Source organism: Triturus cristatus, chromosome 11 (assembly GCF_964204655.1).
Source record: "Triturus cristatus chromosome 11, aTriCri1.1, whole genome shotgun sequence".
Taxonomy (NCBI): domain Eukaryota; kingdom Metazoa; phylum Chordata; class Amphibia; order Caudata; family Salamandridae; genus Triturus; species Triturus cristatus.
This window is the reverse complement of record NC_140594.1, coordinates 646,327,240-646,343,252: the sequence shown is the minus strand read 5'-3', so window position 1 is coordinate 646,343,252 and position 16,013 is coordinate 646,327,240. Positions and strand designations below refer to the sequence as shown.

The 16,013-nt window shown below is 52.5% G+C and overlaps 1 protein-coding gene across 4 annotated transcripts in view; it reads left to right on the top strand.

Moving 5' to 3' along the window:
• HDLBP (high density lipoprotein binding protein) overlaps window positions 1-16,013 on the top strand; it is a 933,925-nt gene that overhangs the window by 153,765 nt on the left and 764,147 nt on the right. The gene's annotated exons all lie outside the window — the stretch shown is intronic.

Here is a 16,013-nt window from a genome sequence, read left to right as displayed (position 1 = left end):
AAGGCCGTAACCTCCGCAGTCAAAATGGCCACCCCGGCTACGTCGACGCCTAAAGCACCGATGCCGAATAAGTCCTAGACTACGTCGACTGTCGATGCATCCCTTCAGGCCAGTGACCCCCCTCCGACAAAGTCGGGGCCGGCCTCCACGTCTACTACCAAGGTGCCCATCAAACCACCATCTGCGTTCGCTGTGCAGCAGGTCTCTGCATCTTTACAACGCATCCGTGACCGGGCAGCCCTCCACTCTATCTCGGGTCCCGACACTACCTCACCCTGTAGAGTGCACTCTGAGCCCACCAACATTACATTTGGGCTGCCACCGACATCGGCACCGAAGCTATTTCAAATTCGGACACGTGTCCTCCACACACAGTCCACCACCTCTGGCCTAACAGAACAAGACTCTTCGGGGCCACAATTTATCGACGACGACACTTGCAGGTTAATGCTCCACAAGCGCAAAATAACGCCAGTCAGGGAAGAGGAGCCATACAAAATTCCTCTTAAACGCAAGCTGCCAGCGGAGCAGGAACCAGTGCTACAAGAACACTTCCAACCCTTCCACTCAGATCCGCAGTCCTTTTTTTTCTACCCCTTCCGAATCGGACGCAATGCAGGACTATGGCGGGGAGGATACCATCTACCCCGGGGACGTAGATCCCGATGAACAACTACAAGACCCTGATCAGGCGTGGGATGATCCCACAGACCAAAGTGTCGCGCCACATACTCAAGATGCGCAACTCTACAACGTAAAAACGTCTCCTACAGAGGACACTGCTGCATTTAATGCCCTCATCGAACGGGCTGCTGCTCATCATGGGGTGGAGCTACATTCTGACGCCATTGAGGAAGACTTCCTGCTTGACACTTTCGCATCTTCAGAAAGAACTGTCAAAACTGCCCATGCTAAAAGGGGTTCTAAAACCTGCCAAAGACATTTTCAAGGACACCACAAGAGCCCGAGTGTTAAACCCCAGGATTGAAAAGAAATATAAGCCTGCACCCGGTGACCCTAAATACATTAGGGGTCAGTTGCCATTAGACTCTATGGTGGCTGCCAACGCTCGCAAAAGAGCCCACTCACAAACGACTGGTGATGCTCCTCCCCCAGACAAAGAGTCAAAAGTACTTGAAACATCGGGCAAACGCATTGCAGCGCAAGCAGCGAATATCCTGCGCATTGCCAATACACAGACACTCCTGGCACGTTATGACAGGTCACATTACGACACGCTGGAGTCACTGCTCCAACATCTACCAGAAGAGTATAAAGAGTCAGCGGAACTCCTCATTAGAGAAGGACAACTCCTCACTAATGCATCCATAAAATGCGCCCTTGACGCAGCTGACACAGGGGCCAGGGCAATAAACACAAGTGTCATGCTGCGACGCCACGCCTGGTTACGCATCTCAGGCTTCAAACCCGAGATCCAAAACAATATTCTGAACATTACCAGTTAACACAGAATTTTTATTTTGTCCGGACGTTGACACTACCCTAGAAAAAATAAAGAAAGACACTGACACTGCGAAATCAATGGGGGCTCTACAAACGCAACCATTTCGTATTGGCTCCTTTTGTCGCACCGGAAATAGGGGAACAACAAGGGGTCAGGGGTCACAACAGCAGTATACTAAAGGTGGCACACAAAGCACCTATGACAAAAAACAACAGGGGTGGATATCGTGGATCCAGCACCAAGGGCAGGGGACGTGGCTATGGCAACACCAGGTCCTCCCCAAAGAACAAACAGTGACGCCCTCTCCTTACCCCCGACCACATAATAACACCTGTCGGGGGACGACTCCAGCTGTTCCTGTCCGCGTGGAAGAACATCACCACGGACAGGTGGGTCAGGGACATCATCCAGCACGGGTACTGTCTAGAACTAACTTCCACTCCACCCAACATACCACCAAAGCACCGTCCTATGTCAGCCGAACACTTAGGTTTACTCCAGCAGGAAGTGCTTGCTATGCTCGTAAAAGGGGCAATAGAAGTAGTGCCCATCGACCAGCAGGGCGCAGGGGTGTGTACTCTGTACTTCTTAATCCCCAAAAAGGACGGCTCGCTCAGACCTATTCTAGACCTGCGACCCCTAAACCTATATATTCTGTCGGAGCATTTCCATATGCTCACCCTCCAGCAGGTTCTCCCACTACTCGGTCAGGGGGATTTCCTAGCTACGCTAGTCCTGAAGGATGCATACTTCCACATACCCATACACCCTTCACACAGGAAATACCTCAGATTCACTATTCAAGGGAATCACTATCAGTTCAAAGTTCTCCCCTTCGGAGTAACAGCACCCAGGGTCTTTACCAAGTGCCTGGCAACAGTGGCCGCGCACCTGCGAAGACAAAACATTCACGTCTTCCCTTATCTGGACGACTGGCTAGTTCAGGCCAAGTCAGCACAACAATGTGCCACCCACATGTCCCACACCATTCACCTTCTTCACGATCTGGGATTCTCACTAAATTACCCAAAATCCAGTCTCCAACCTGCGCACGTACAACAGTACTTAGGCGCAACAATCAACACTCTGGCTGCCACAGCTCAGCCAACTTAAATTCTTTTTATTTGCATTTTCAACAACAAAACAAACGTAATTCACTGCAGGGTGCATAGGATATAGTACCGACGAGACAGTTCCCCCCACACACAATGTTATCCAGAGGACCGACAAGTGTCCACACATTAGTGCTTGAGCAAAAATCAAAAGCATAGTCCACCTCAGTCTCAGCCCCCCCGTACACCCCCAATACCCCCCACATTTCCAGCGCCAATCGCAGTAACCCAGTTTCCACTCCGACATCCGTCTCCTCCCAGCCATCCACCGTGAAAATCAGTGTGCTACAGTGTATGAAGCGGTGTGTGAGTCAACCAATGTGAGAAAGGTTCCCATATATCCCTCGGGCGTGTGCGCGGTGGCAGGAGTTCCCAGAATAGGGTGAGCTGCGTCTGGCAGTATACCACACTCTTAAACCACTCCCTAATGGTGGGTGACGTGGTAGCCCCCCAATGTATCGCCACCTGGCGCTTGGCAAGTAAAATGAGCATGGCCGGCAGCCGGCGATGTTTAGGCTGAATCATATGCAAGATCCCCAGAAGCGCAGCCTGCGGAGTGCATGGGATCTGCAGCCCCGTGATGATACACACCAGCCGCATTACCTCGGCCCAAAAGGAGGCCAGCATGGGACATTCCCACGCCATATGCAAGAAATCAGCGCCGCGCGCAGTGCACTTCCAACAATTGTCCGTGTCTCTTAAGCCAATACGATGAAGTCTGCTTGGGGTGCGATATATCATGTGTATGTATTTGAAATGGATCAGCCGGAGTCTGTAGTTAGGGGATAGTGTCTTAAGCATTTTACAGCATAGGTCCCAGTGAGCGTCAGTGATGTCAACCCCCAATGCAGTACTCCACAAATCGCGTGCCGCCGGGGTCACTATTGGATGGTCACTTTGCATGCGTCCATATAGGCGGGAAATTAGTTTACGCCCCGAGTCTATCTTTAGGACATTCTCCAAAGCCATCAGACTCGGCGGCGGTTCCGGGAATGTAGGAAGCAGTGCCTGACATGTATGTCGAAGCTGATAATGGAGCAGGGTGTCAAGCATCGTCTGGGTCTCCGCAGCGCACATCCGCTCCAGCGTGATGAACACCATCAGGGAAGATGTCCCCCGCCGTATGAAGACCACGCGAAGTTGCGAGTTCTCCCGTTTTCATGCGCTGCAGCGAGGGCCACATAGGGTTCCCGCGCAGAGGGATCGACGAAGTGTAAAGGAAGTCCAGCTTAGCCCGGCGGCTTAACCCGTCCCAGGCCCACTGAAGCGCATGCACAGTGTCAATTTCATTCCGCCTCCTCTTGTGTGGCGCGTATAGGGCAGTGCTGAGTGGTAACGGGGCAACCATATCCGCCTCTATCACCACATGTGGCTGAAACGGCGTGGGGTGCACCCAATAGTGCAGGAATTGCGCCTGCGCACAGTACGCATATAGCGTAAAGTCTGGTGCCGCCATACCTCCCTGCCGCTGTGGGAGAGTAAGGGTCTCCCAGGCTACCCTCGGCTGTTTACCCCCCCACGCCAGTTCGATCATGAGCGAGCGTATCTTATTCAAGAAATGCTTAGTCAAGGGGAGTGGGACATTAACAAATAAGTATAGGAGCTTGGGCAGTATGACCATTTTGGCCACGGCTATCCTACCCGCCAGCGACAGGGGCAAGTGCTTCCACCGGCCGACCCTTTCCTCTATCCACCGCATCGCCCGCCCATAATTCTCCTTCCACAATGCTTGCAAGTCTGTGCTAACCCATACCCCCAGGTAGCGTACCGGACCGGTTGCCCATTCCAGCGGGCAATCCGGCGTGAAGCGGGGTGTCGCATCCGTCAAAGGCAGGATGACCGATTTCTCCCAATTAATGGTCACTCCCGATAGCAGGCCATACCGTATCAATTCACTCGTCATGGGGGAGAGATTATCTTGTGGGTCGGTTACATACAGGGTAATATCATCTGCGTACATTGAAATGGTCAACGCCCGGGATGAAAAACCAATGCCCCTGTCCGCATGGTGTTGCCTGATCCGGGCCGCCAGTGGCTCGGTGGCAATCGCAAATAGTAGGGGTGACAGGGGGCAGCCCTGTCCCGTGCCCCTACCGATAGCAAAGGGTTCGGATACAAGCCTGTTCACCCTCACACGGGCAGTGATGGTAGTATAGAGTAGTCGAATATAGCGGATAAACGCTTCACTGACCCCCATTCGCTGCAGCAATGGAAATAGGACTCCCCATTCCAGGGAATCGAACGCTTTCGTGGCGTCCAACAGCACCACCGCGGCCTTGACGTGAGGGGCTAAATAGTGCAGTACCCCAAACAGGGTCCGTAAGTTATGGGCCGTGGAACGGCCCGGCACGAACCCCGTTTGATCTGGGCGGATCATGAGTGGCAACACCGGCTGTAGCTGCAAAGCGAGCATTTTAGCAAATATTTTCGCATCTGTGTTTATTAGGGACAGTGGCCGATACGAGTCACACCTCTGGGCATTCTTATCGGGTTTTAAAAGGGCAATAATGAGGGCCTCTCATCGTCGTAGGGAGTACACCAGAGTCTACTGCCTCAGCGTATACAGTCAGCAGCCGGGGGGCTAGGAGGTCAGCGTATTCCTTGTAAAACTGCGCTGGTAGGCCATCCGGCCCCGGCGCCTTGCCGGGTGCCAAGGACCCAATGCCTCCTTGACATCTTAAAGTGTGAAGGGGCGGTCGAAGTACCCTTTTTGGTGCGCATTAAACCATATTAGCTGAACCGTGTCTAGGTAATCGGAGAAGTCTTCCGACGCGGGCCCACCCCGGGAGCGGTATAGGTCTTTATAAAAGGACCGAAATGTATCTAGAATCTCCGGAGGGGAGCACACGGTGTCGCCCGCGACGTTTCGATGGAGGGAATGTATGAGGAGCCCTTCTGCGAGCGCAACAACTGGGCCAGTGTTCTGCCCGGGCGATCCCCCCTCGCCATACCGGCGCGCCGTCGCGTGTTTATGTAAAAATTTTAGCTCCCTATCTGCCTCAGTTTGGTATTCCGTTAGTGTGGTGCGTGTTTCCGCTAGCGTGGTCGCTGAGGGGTCAGAGCTGTATTGTACTTCTAGAGTATGTAAGCCGTCCTCTAGTCTCTGGAGTGTATTTCTAATGTCCTTCAGCACTCTAGCCTGTCCCGCAATGCAGTGGCCCCGGATGACCACCTTGAATGCATCCCATAGGGTGCCCACAGACTCCACCGAGTTTGTGTTTAGTTCAAAATAGTCGAGTATATGCTGGTGCACTTCCTCGCGAAAAACCGGATCCAGCAGGGCCTGCGCCGGCAACTGCCACGTGAATGGGGTGATGTATGGTTTGGGGACCCGTAGCACCAGTTCAACCGGAGAGTGGTCCGAAAGGGTGCGCGCTCTATGATGAACTTCAGATGTCCAGGCATGGACATGTGGGGTTAGGAGCCAAAAATCCAATCTAGACCATGCCTTCCTGTGTGGTGTGAAGCATGTGCCCTCTCGCCCACCGGGGTGTAGGATCCTCCACGAGTCCAGCAGGTTGTATTCCTCCATTAGACCTCGAAGAAGGTCCGCTGTGTGCGGGTGTGTGCGCGCTGCCCCCTCCCTGTCGTGTTCCAGCGAGAGCACCGCATTGAAATCTCCTCTCCATATGTACTCCCCCGTGCCAAGGGACTGCGCCTTCAGCCAGACAGTCCTGAAGAAACCCGGGTCATCTGTGTTGGGACCATAAGTGTTAATTAAGATTATCTGCTTATGGAACAGTTTCCCCAGTATTATTAAATACCTGCCCTCCGAATCAGCATTCACTTTAAATGTTTGCCAGGGCAGGCCTCTACGTATTAATATTGCCACCCCCCGGGAATAGTTGGAGCATCCGGACGTGTGCACCTCACCTCACCCCACCTGGCATTTCGCAATCGGTCTCCCGCTTTCTGCAGCAGGTGGGTCTCCTGTAAAAGACAGATGTCGATGTGGTGTCTGGCTAGGTGCGCATGAGTCAACCTAATCTTGCGGTGGTCGTTGAGACCTCGTATATTCCACGTCAGACAGCGCAGCGCGGTCAGTGAAGTAATGGGTAATGTGCCCTACGCGGCAGTGTGTATCTGCGGGGTTAGGGGCAGGGCAGACTGCCAAATATCCAGCGTATCATATCTCGCACTTATCAGGAAAGTGTGTGCGTACAGGGATAATACCGTGTCATCCTTCAATAGTACATTACATTGCTGCAGCTCAACAACATCAAACAATACAAAACCCCCTCCCCTCCTCCCACTCCAACCCCCCAATTAGGTTGAGATGCTGTACCCCTCCCAATTCTAACCCAAAAATAGAGCGGCTGCACAGGAATCATCCCTTCGAGGGCGTGGGTTTACCGGCACACTCCCCCATCTGCAATCGATAGGGTGGCCGAACATTCTGCCGTCCAAAGCCCCAGCAGACCATACACAACAGGCAACGACTTTTGCATCGCCCAAAACAGTTGCGGTGTCACCCGTAGAGTCCATAAGCATCAGTAGTCTGTGTGGCGTCCGCCTCAGCGACCTCTTTCCGCATCCCCCACCCACCGCAGGTATCAAGGCACGGTCAGTAAACAAAGTAATGGGTACTTATCAGCCGAGTGTTAGGACGCCATTCAGCACAACAGAAGTTCAGGGTTCACAGAAACGTCTGTCGGTTCATTCCACATCACTCAGCCTGTCCACCGGGGAGGCCGCACGGCTTGCGCGATGCTCCCCATTTGCTCGTTCTGCTTTCCTAGCAAATTTCAGCGCCTCTTTCGCCTCCGTGAAGATCAGCGGCTTCCCTTTGTGATGAATTTTTAACTTGGCGGGGTACAACATGGCGTATCTGGTCCCCACTTTTTGGAAGATCTTTTTGGCAGGTATGAATTCGCGCCGCGCTGCCTGCACAGCCTGCGTGAAGTCAGGATACAGGGAAATGGCCATGTTCTGAAAAGTGAGCTCACCTTTTTCCCGGGATAACCGCAGTATGGTGTCCCGGTAGTTGAGAACGCGAGCCAGGATCGGTCTTGGCGGCGCCCCCGGCACCGGGCGCGGTCCCAGCGTTCGATGTGCACGCTCGACCAGGAACATTGCCGACAGCTCTGCCCCAAATAAATCTCGGAACATGCCCTCCACAAATTGCTCCATGTTGCCAATGTTTGTGGACTCCGCAATACCAATAATGCGCACGTTGTTTCTGCGGGAGCGGGCTTCCAAATCCTCATTGCGCCCACGTATTACCTCCAAGACTTTGTCCATGCGGAGCAGTTGTTCCCGGGTGTCCCCTTGGCCCACTCCACAGTCCGCAATCCGCGCCTCCGCCGCCGCAAGCCTTTCCCCATGTTGATCGACTGTGCGCGACAGGCCCTCCATGCGCTGTGCCATTGAGTCAAGCTTGGAGTCAATCTCCCTCAGGCAGCCCTTTAGATCACGAAACATACTTTTTATGTCGTCGTCTTGTGGGGGTTCCAGCTGCGTCTCGGGGACCACAGTCTGCGAGGCCGGCTCCACTTCCACATTCCGGGTGGACTTTCTTTCGAACTGCAGCCGCGGCTGTTTGCTATCCGGTTTTCCCATGATCAGCCAGGGGAGACCTCTCAGTGGGATATCGTGGGGGGGGGGGGGGGGGATATCCCAGCCAGCCACTCCAGGTAGTGATGCACTGCCACCCCGGTAGGCCTCACGTCCGAGGCACGTGGCCACCAGTCGCTCCCCGTGGTCCCCAGCACAGCTGCAGCGCCAACTGGCCCCCAGCGCTCGCAGCTAGCCGCTGTAACAGCTTCTCTGCTCAGAGCATACGTCCTTTGGCCGCTATGGGGATATTCAAATGTTGTGACCCATAGACGTAAGATGGAGGAGGGGGTCGATCACTGTTTGCATAGTTTTCTGGCATCAGTTTCCAAGACAATACCTCATTTAATTCGTTGCTTCTCCTACCGCCAAACCCAGCAAACACAGTGCTTCCATCAAGGTGCAGAAACAACTTGGGCATTGAGGCAGGAGTTTCAGGGTAGCGTAGTTTGTGGTGATGCACTACTTTCTGACTGCGGCACCCTAGGCACGGGCCGTCATCCCCTCCGGACAGCAGCAGCCGGCAGTACACTCCCTCGCAGGGCCGGCAAAGCAAGAGGCAGGCAACGACCCTCAGCAGCCAGGCAAACGCCGTCCTCGCAGGCCCTCTCGGCCGCCGTCTGCGCTTCGGCAGCAGCACTAGCCGCGGCAGCTCCCTCAGGCGTCTCCGCAGTGCCCAGGCCTCACCAGGTTTCTCCGTTGTGTCCCCGTGTAGCGACACCTTCCGGGGGTAGCCAGCACGCCTTCGCCTCAGGTCCACTGAGCGGCGATCTGGCCTCACGGGCCACGGCAACAGCAGCGCCGCAGGCCCCCTCCGCTGGGCCGCCCCACGTGTCAGATCGAAGGCCCCGGCCGGGGACTCGCGTAGCGGCGACGGCCGACGTGCGCCGCGTGGGTGTCTCGGCAGTACGGCGCAGGGCCCGTTCACCGGTAATACGCCGCCGATTTCAGCCGCAAAAGCAGCCTCCGGGTCTCCGACACCTCTCTTCTCAACTTTGTCTGCCCGGACAAGGAGGCTTATTCGGATGGGCCGTCGGATAGTGTGTTCGGCCGGCAGAGCCCTGTTATACGGTGGCCATCTTGCGGCTCGGCCACGCCCCCACAGCTCAGCCAACTTTCGTGAGAATCAACAGCATGCAACTGCTGATCTCAAAATTCAAACCTCAACACTCCCTTCCGGCGCGAGTGTTCATGCAGTTGATAGGCATGATGGCCTTCTGCATTTTCATAGTCCCACACGCGAGACTACATATGCGCCCGCTTCAGGAGTGCTTAGCACGTCAATGGAATCAGGCTCACGGGCAACTAAAAGACCTAGTGTTGGTGAGCGGTCGGGCATACAACTCTCTGCATTGGTGGAATCCACAAAACCTTTGCAAGGGCCGACCGTTCCAAGAGCCTGTTCCACAAATCACACTGAGAGCGGACGCGTCTCTCCAGGGATGGCCATTCAGAGGAACATATTCCTCATGGCAGAACACCTCCCGGGCAAGGACAACCACAACCAGATGGCGGATCTGCTCAGCAGACCCAGCCACCAGATGCACGAGTAGGAGCTACACCCATCAGTTCTCCAACCGTACTTCCAGCAGTGGGGTCATCCAGAGATAGACCTATTCGCCACAAAACAAAACGCAAAATGCCAAAGCTTTGCCGCCAGGTTCCCACAGTCGCAGGGCAATGCGATATGGATGAACTGGTCCGGCAGATTTGCGTACGCTTTTCCCCCAGCACCATTAATACCGCTGGTGGCGCGCAAACTACGGCAACACTCACTAACCCTGATCCTAGTTGCTCCAACGTGGGCACGCCAGCCGTGGTACACCACCTTTCTGGAACTTTCCGTGGTGCCTCATCAACGACTGCGGATAAAACCAGCATTTTTAACGCAGAACCATGGCGAAATTCAACACCCAGATCCCCAGCAACAGAACCTGGCGATCTGGCTCCTGAGGTCTTAGAATTTGGCTACCTAAACTTACCACCTGACTGTATGACTATCATCAAAGAAGCCAGGAGACCCACTACCAGAGCCTGCTATGCGGCCAAATGGAAAAGGTTTGTCATTTACTTCAACAATGACATTAACCCACTGGACGCATCTATTCAAAACATCATATGCTACCTCTTACACCTATACCGCTGTAATCTGGCATACAACTCAATACGCATCCATTTGACCGTGATAGCAGCCTACCTCCAAAACAGGCAGCACCTCTCCTTATTCAAGGTACCTGCCATCAAAGCTTTCTTGGAGGGACTCAAACGAGTAATTCCCCCAAGACACCCACCAGCACCAGTGTGGAACCTCAACTTGGTCCTCACCAGACTGATAGGTCCGCCCTTTGAACCTCTCCATTCATGTGAGATTCAATTCCTCACCTGGAAAGTGGCTTTCCTGGTGGCCATCACTTCCTTGAGGAGAGTTAGTGAACTTCAGGCACTAACCATTCAGGAGCCATTCATTCAGGTCCACGCAAACAGGGTTGTCCTACGCACCAACCCCAAGTTCATGCCCAAAGTCATATCACAGTTCCACATTAATCAAACTATCGAACTGCCCGTTTTCTTCCAAAATCCGCAAAATGTCGTGGAAACAATGCTCCATACACTAGATGTAAAGCGGGCTCTCATGTACTATATTGATAGGACAAAGGATTTTAGAAAAACTAAACAACTCTTCGTTGCCTTCTCTCCACAACACAAAGGCAACGCCATTTCCAAAGCAGGAATAGCCAGATGGATCGTTAAATGCATTCAGATTTGCTATCACAAAGCTAAACGCACATTAACGGTTCCCCCACGAGCCCACTCAACACGAAAGTTAGGGGCATCCATGGCTTTCCTAGGAAACATCCCTTTACACGAAATTTGTAGAGCAGCCACATGGTCCACTATACATACATTTACCAAACACTACTGCGTAGCTGTACGCTCAAGACAGCAAGCAGCTGTGGGACAGGCTGTTCTCAAAACTCTTTTCCAGACTGCTGCAGCTGGCACAGGTAGCCGCCGCTAGGGGAGGTACTGCTATATATTCTATGCACAGATATGAATTCAGCAGCCCACATGCCTCGAACTGATTATGCTACTTACCAGTATGCATCTGTTCTTGGCATGTAGGGCTGCTGACATTCATATCGCCCACCCTCCTCCCCGGCGCCTGTCGCGGCTGCAGCACTCAGTATTTTCTGTATAGCATGGTCATCACTTACTATATCTACTCCATCACTGCCACAATGGCGAAAAACAATCTAAGGATGGAGAGGATGCCCATGCGCACTGTAGTCCAGGGGAGGAGCCACCTATCTCGTGATACTTAGACTCTTCCAGGACAACAATGTGAAATCATCCGGACCCAACACTAGGCGGCGATCTATGCACAGATATGAATGTCAGCAGCCCTACATGCCAAGAACAGATGCATACTGGTAAGTAGCATAATCAATACTGTACCTGGAACTTGAATTTTCTGCCATAGGGAATCATTGACTGTTTTCTTTGAAATATTTTCTAAGTGTCAACTTTTAAAATAGCTAAATATTGTTTAAAAATCATCACAGTAATTAAGTCGACTTTCATCGCTTGATTCTAAAGTACTGACCCAGGACTGAATCTAGGATCCAGTCCTGGAATTCCAAAAGTAATCCTAAAAGTAATCTGTTGCAAATAACTTGAAATTTCTATTGAGCTCAATGCTTTGTTGTGTTTAAAATCGAGTTGCCTATTGCAACCACTTGTCACTGTTTACAAAAGTCAATTGCATATTACAAAAGTATTTATATAAAACATCTCATTTTGAGAGTGTATTTTACATCCAATTGTTGGTTCTAAAATAAAACAAGCATATATTTTTTATATATAAACCATTGGCCTAGAGTTCAGTTCTTGAGTGTGAGAGACCATTTGCTGACTGAGCGTGTACAACAAATGCTTTACACTGTCCTCTGATACTGCCTTACTGCTCGACCCAGCTACCACTTTATAGAGTAAGGTTATATCTAACTTTAGCCTCTGTCAAACCCTGGGGGACTGTGGACTCTGTACACCCTGTACCTATTAAGGAACAGTATATACAGAGCCACTTTCTCAGAGGTGTGAACACCTCTGCCCAGGAGAGGCTTTGTTTCTGGGCTCAGGGAGCTAAGGCCCCCACACTAGGGGTCCAGAAACATGTCTCGTGGTGTCAGGCTGGTGTGTACTAGTCTGGGAACCCACCATAGGCTGGCCTTTTTTCAGGGAGCATCTCGAAGATGCCCTCTGAGTGCATTTTTCTTTAAATCCTACACTGGCACCTGTGTGGGTTCAATGTGCTGAGAAGTTTTAAAGCAAACTTCTCAGTTTTCAGTGTTGCCATTATGGTGCTGAGTGGTTCGTGTTTGACGAGCTCTCAGCACCATGTACTCTTAAATGGCAGCCCTGCACTTACAGGGCCCAGGAATGGACCTGGGTACTGTAGGGGCACAGGGCTGATGCTCCTGTGCCCACAACACTGGCATAGGGCACCCAGCTAGAGGGGTGACTGATCTATGCCAGGGCAGTGGGTTGTAGTCATGGCACACAGGGATGTGTGCCATGTCGACTCTTCACTTTGTTCTACACCAAGGCACTCGGCCTGCAAAGGCAGTGTGTGTGTAAAGGTACAGGGCCTCTAAGGGAGACACAATAAGTGCTGCAGCCATTAGAGGTCTTCCCTGGTCACAGTGCCCTGGGTACCTGTGGCACCATTTACCAGGGGCTGATCTGTGGCCAGAGATGTAAATTGGGTTTGTTTTGGGAAACGCAGGCCCTGGGAACCTGATCGCAGGGACCCAGGGCACATCAAGTCAGTGCATCAGTAGTCTGACAAAGTGTGGGGGGGTTCCTGCAACAGAAACCCACTTTCCTACAACAGCCAATTCAACATACACTTTAGGTTCAGAGGACTGGCACTGAGGTTTGGTTTCCAGGCATCAGTGCACTCAGTCGAAAAGCCAACAGCATTAGTTGAAAAACCTGGGGGCAACCTTACAAAATGTAATTTCCTTCCACCCACTCTTCATCCTTCCACCCCCACGTGTGAAAACACGCACCTGCCACTGCTCGTGAAGCCCTTGAACAAGGCAGGGAGTCTAAGGGTTATGGGAGACTGCCCAGACTAAGGAGCTGTGAGTCCCAGATTATAGGAGTACAATTTCATAGGCCAGAACCCCAGACTATCACTTTGACTTGCTCCTCTGCCCAATCAAAAAGGCAGAGCCAGTTTGACAACTGGGTACACTTTGAGCCTCACTCAAAAGTAGATCCCACAGCTAATCTCGTATAACTGAAGTGCGTACTTCCTGTGTAGTTGTACAGTTGAGATCTCTGGGCAAAAAAGCACACAGGGGTGTTAGGAAAATTTCCAAAAATGGTACACCGCTTTAGCACTTCTGTCTCAACATGACCAAAAAGAATAACTTGACTATTCTACAAGGGTAGACCAGAAATGTTTCCTTGGGACGTCAGCAATAAACGGTATTCATAGGATAATTGTAAGAAAGTGCCATCTTTCTTGCATGGTATTCCCCCACTTTTTGCTGAATTGCTGAATGTACTTTGACTGAGTGTGCCCTGGACTCCTGCCAATCAGGTGCCCAGGGCCTATTTTCCTTCCTTAAAAACACAAAACACAAATTGGCAAACCCTGGCCACATGTCGGTCCCTGGTAAATGGTACTCTAGGTTCCCAGGGCCTTGTGACCAGGGAAGGCCTCTTAAGGGCTGCAGCATTCATTGTGCCACCCTTAGAGGCCCTGTACCCTAACACACTGCCCTTGCAGGCTGAGTGTCTGGGTACAAGACAAAACAGAGTCGACATGGCACACTTCCCCGTGTGCCATGTCCACCACCTACACTGCCCTGGCATATATCTGCCACCCCTCTTTCTGGGTGCCCTATGCCAGTGTTGTGGGCACAGGAGCATCAGCCCTGTGCTCCTACAGTATCCAGGTCCATTCCTGGGCCCTGTAAGTGCAGGGCTGCCATTTAAGAGTACATGGTGCTGAGAGCTCGTCAAACACTAACTCCACAGCACCATAATGGCAACTCTGAAGACTGAAAAGTTTGGTATCCAACTTCTCAGCACATTAAACCCACACTGATGCCAGTGTGCGAGTTAATGTACCGAGCACCCCAGAGGGCATCTTAGAGATGCCCCCTTACAACTAACCTACAATCCACGTCTGGTCTGAGAGGCTGCCTAGGCTGCCACACAGCAGACATGTTGCTGGACCCCTGGGTAGGAGAGCCCCTGCTCTCCTGGGCCTGCAACAATGCACATGCTGGGCATGCCGCCTCTGTGAGCTTCCCCAGGCCACTTGCAGCCCCCACTCTGGCGGGAAGCCTGTCCGGAAACCCCAAATAAGGACAGGGGGATGTGCCAGCCTGCCAACCCCACCCTTCAGGTGGGGGAGGAGAGGTGAAGCCCTCAGGCGCTTGTCATCTTGAAGATGGGAGGCCCTGCCCAATCAGGACTAGGCTACTGCCCCCCCTCCCACAGGAGAGTGGCAGAATAGGGGGTGTACCCTCCCCAGGACAGGGACCCATTGTACCCTGCCCTTTACCTACCTGTAACGCCCCTAAATTTAGTATTTAGGTGCACACTGAACCTTCCTTCCCCAGGTTTAAAAATAAAAAAGAGGATCAAGAAGAAAGCAGACCTGCCGTGCAGCTGCTAAGAAGAGGAAGACATCAACTGCTTTGGCCCCAGACCTACCGGCCTGTCGACCCTCGAACCTGCTCCTGCTACATCCCAGCACCTCTTGTGGCCAGCAACCTCACAAACCCCGGAGGACCTTGTTACCTTTTGGCGCTAAGTACCTGGGACTCCCATGAGCAGAGGCTCTGCTCAAAATCTGCTTCTAATCCCTGGCATCAGCCCGAAACCGCGAACCCTGCACACTCTGCACCCGCCAAGACTGGCCTGTGCTGAGTGAACAGAGACCACGAGGACAACCCCCACCGGCGACTGACTCTGAGTCCGGCACCCAAGGACTTCCCTCGTCGCTCCTGACGAAGCCTGCTGCCTCAGAACCAGGTACCCCCCCCCCCCAACCTCGATCAACAGAGGGTAAGATTTCCCGACACCAAAAGGCACCCCTGCACCTGGCGCCCTGCGGCCCCTTTGGCCCCCTGTGCCCAACTCCTGGGTACCTACCTATCCTCAAACTACCCAACTTGCCTCTCGAAGTGGTGGTGGCACCTGAAGAATCTTCGTCCCCGAGCTTGCAGCCTTTTTCCAACCAGGAGCCTTCCCATTGAAATGAATTGAGCGCCCTAAGGCTCAAAAGCGCCCTGCACCCAGCCGCCAGAGTGGCCCTGGCAGTGTAACCTCTACTCCTACCTACTTCCTCATTTGCCCTGAGCAAGTGACCAGGAGGCCAGCTCCCACAGCCGCGTGGCCTGCTAGACAGCTGCCACCAACCAAGGACCCCTGCCTCCCAATGGATAACATTGGGCCTAACTCACTCTGCACCCGGCTGCCCCTGTGCCGCTGAGGGTGTAACAACTGTACTTACTGACCCTGGGTCCCCTGAGTCTGTGCCCAGAACCTTAACTTTGCCAGTCGAGTACTTACCTAAAAGTCGATACCTCAATTTTTTCCATAGGGTAACATTGACTGGCTTCTTCTGAAATTTCTTTTAAGTGTGGAGTTTCTAAAACTTAAAATATTCACCAAAAATCAGCCAAGTAATGAAAACGAAAATACTCACCTGCTATTAGGAGAGATCCCAGTGCTGGATCTTGGTGCCCAGCACTGACCCTGAAAAATATTCACAACCGTACTTACCAGTAACCCAATTTTCTCCCATAGGAAGCCATTGACTGTTTTTCTGTGAAATTTCTTCGAAGTGTCGATTTTTA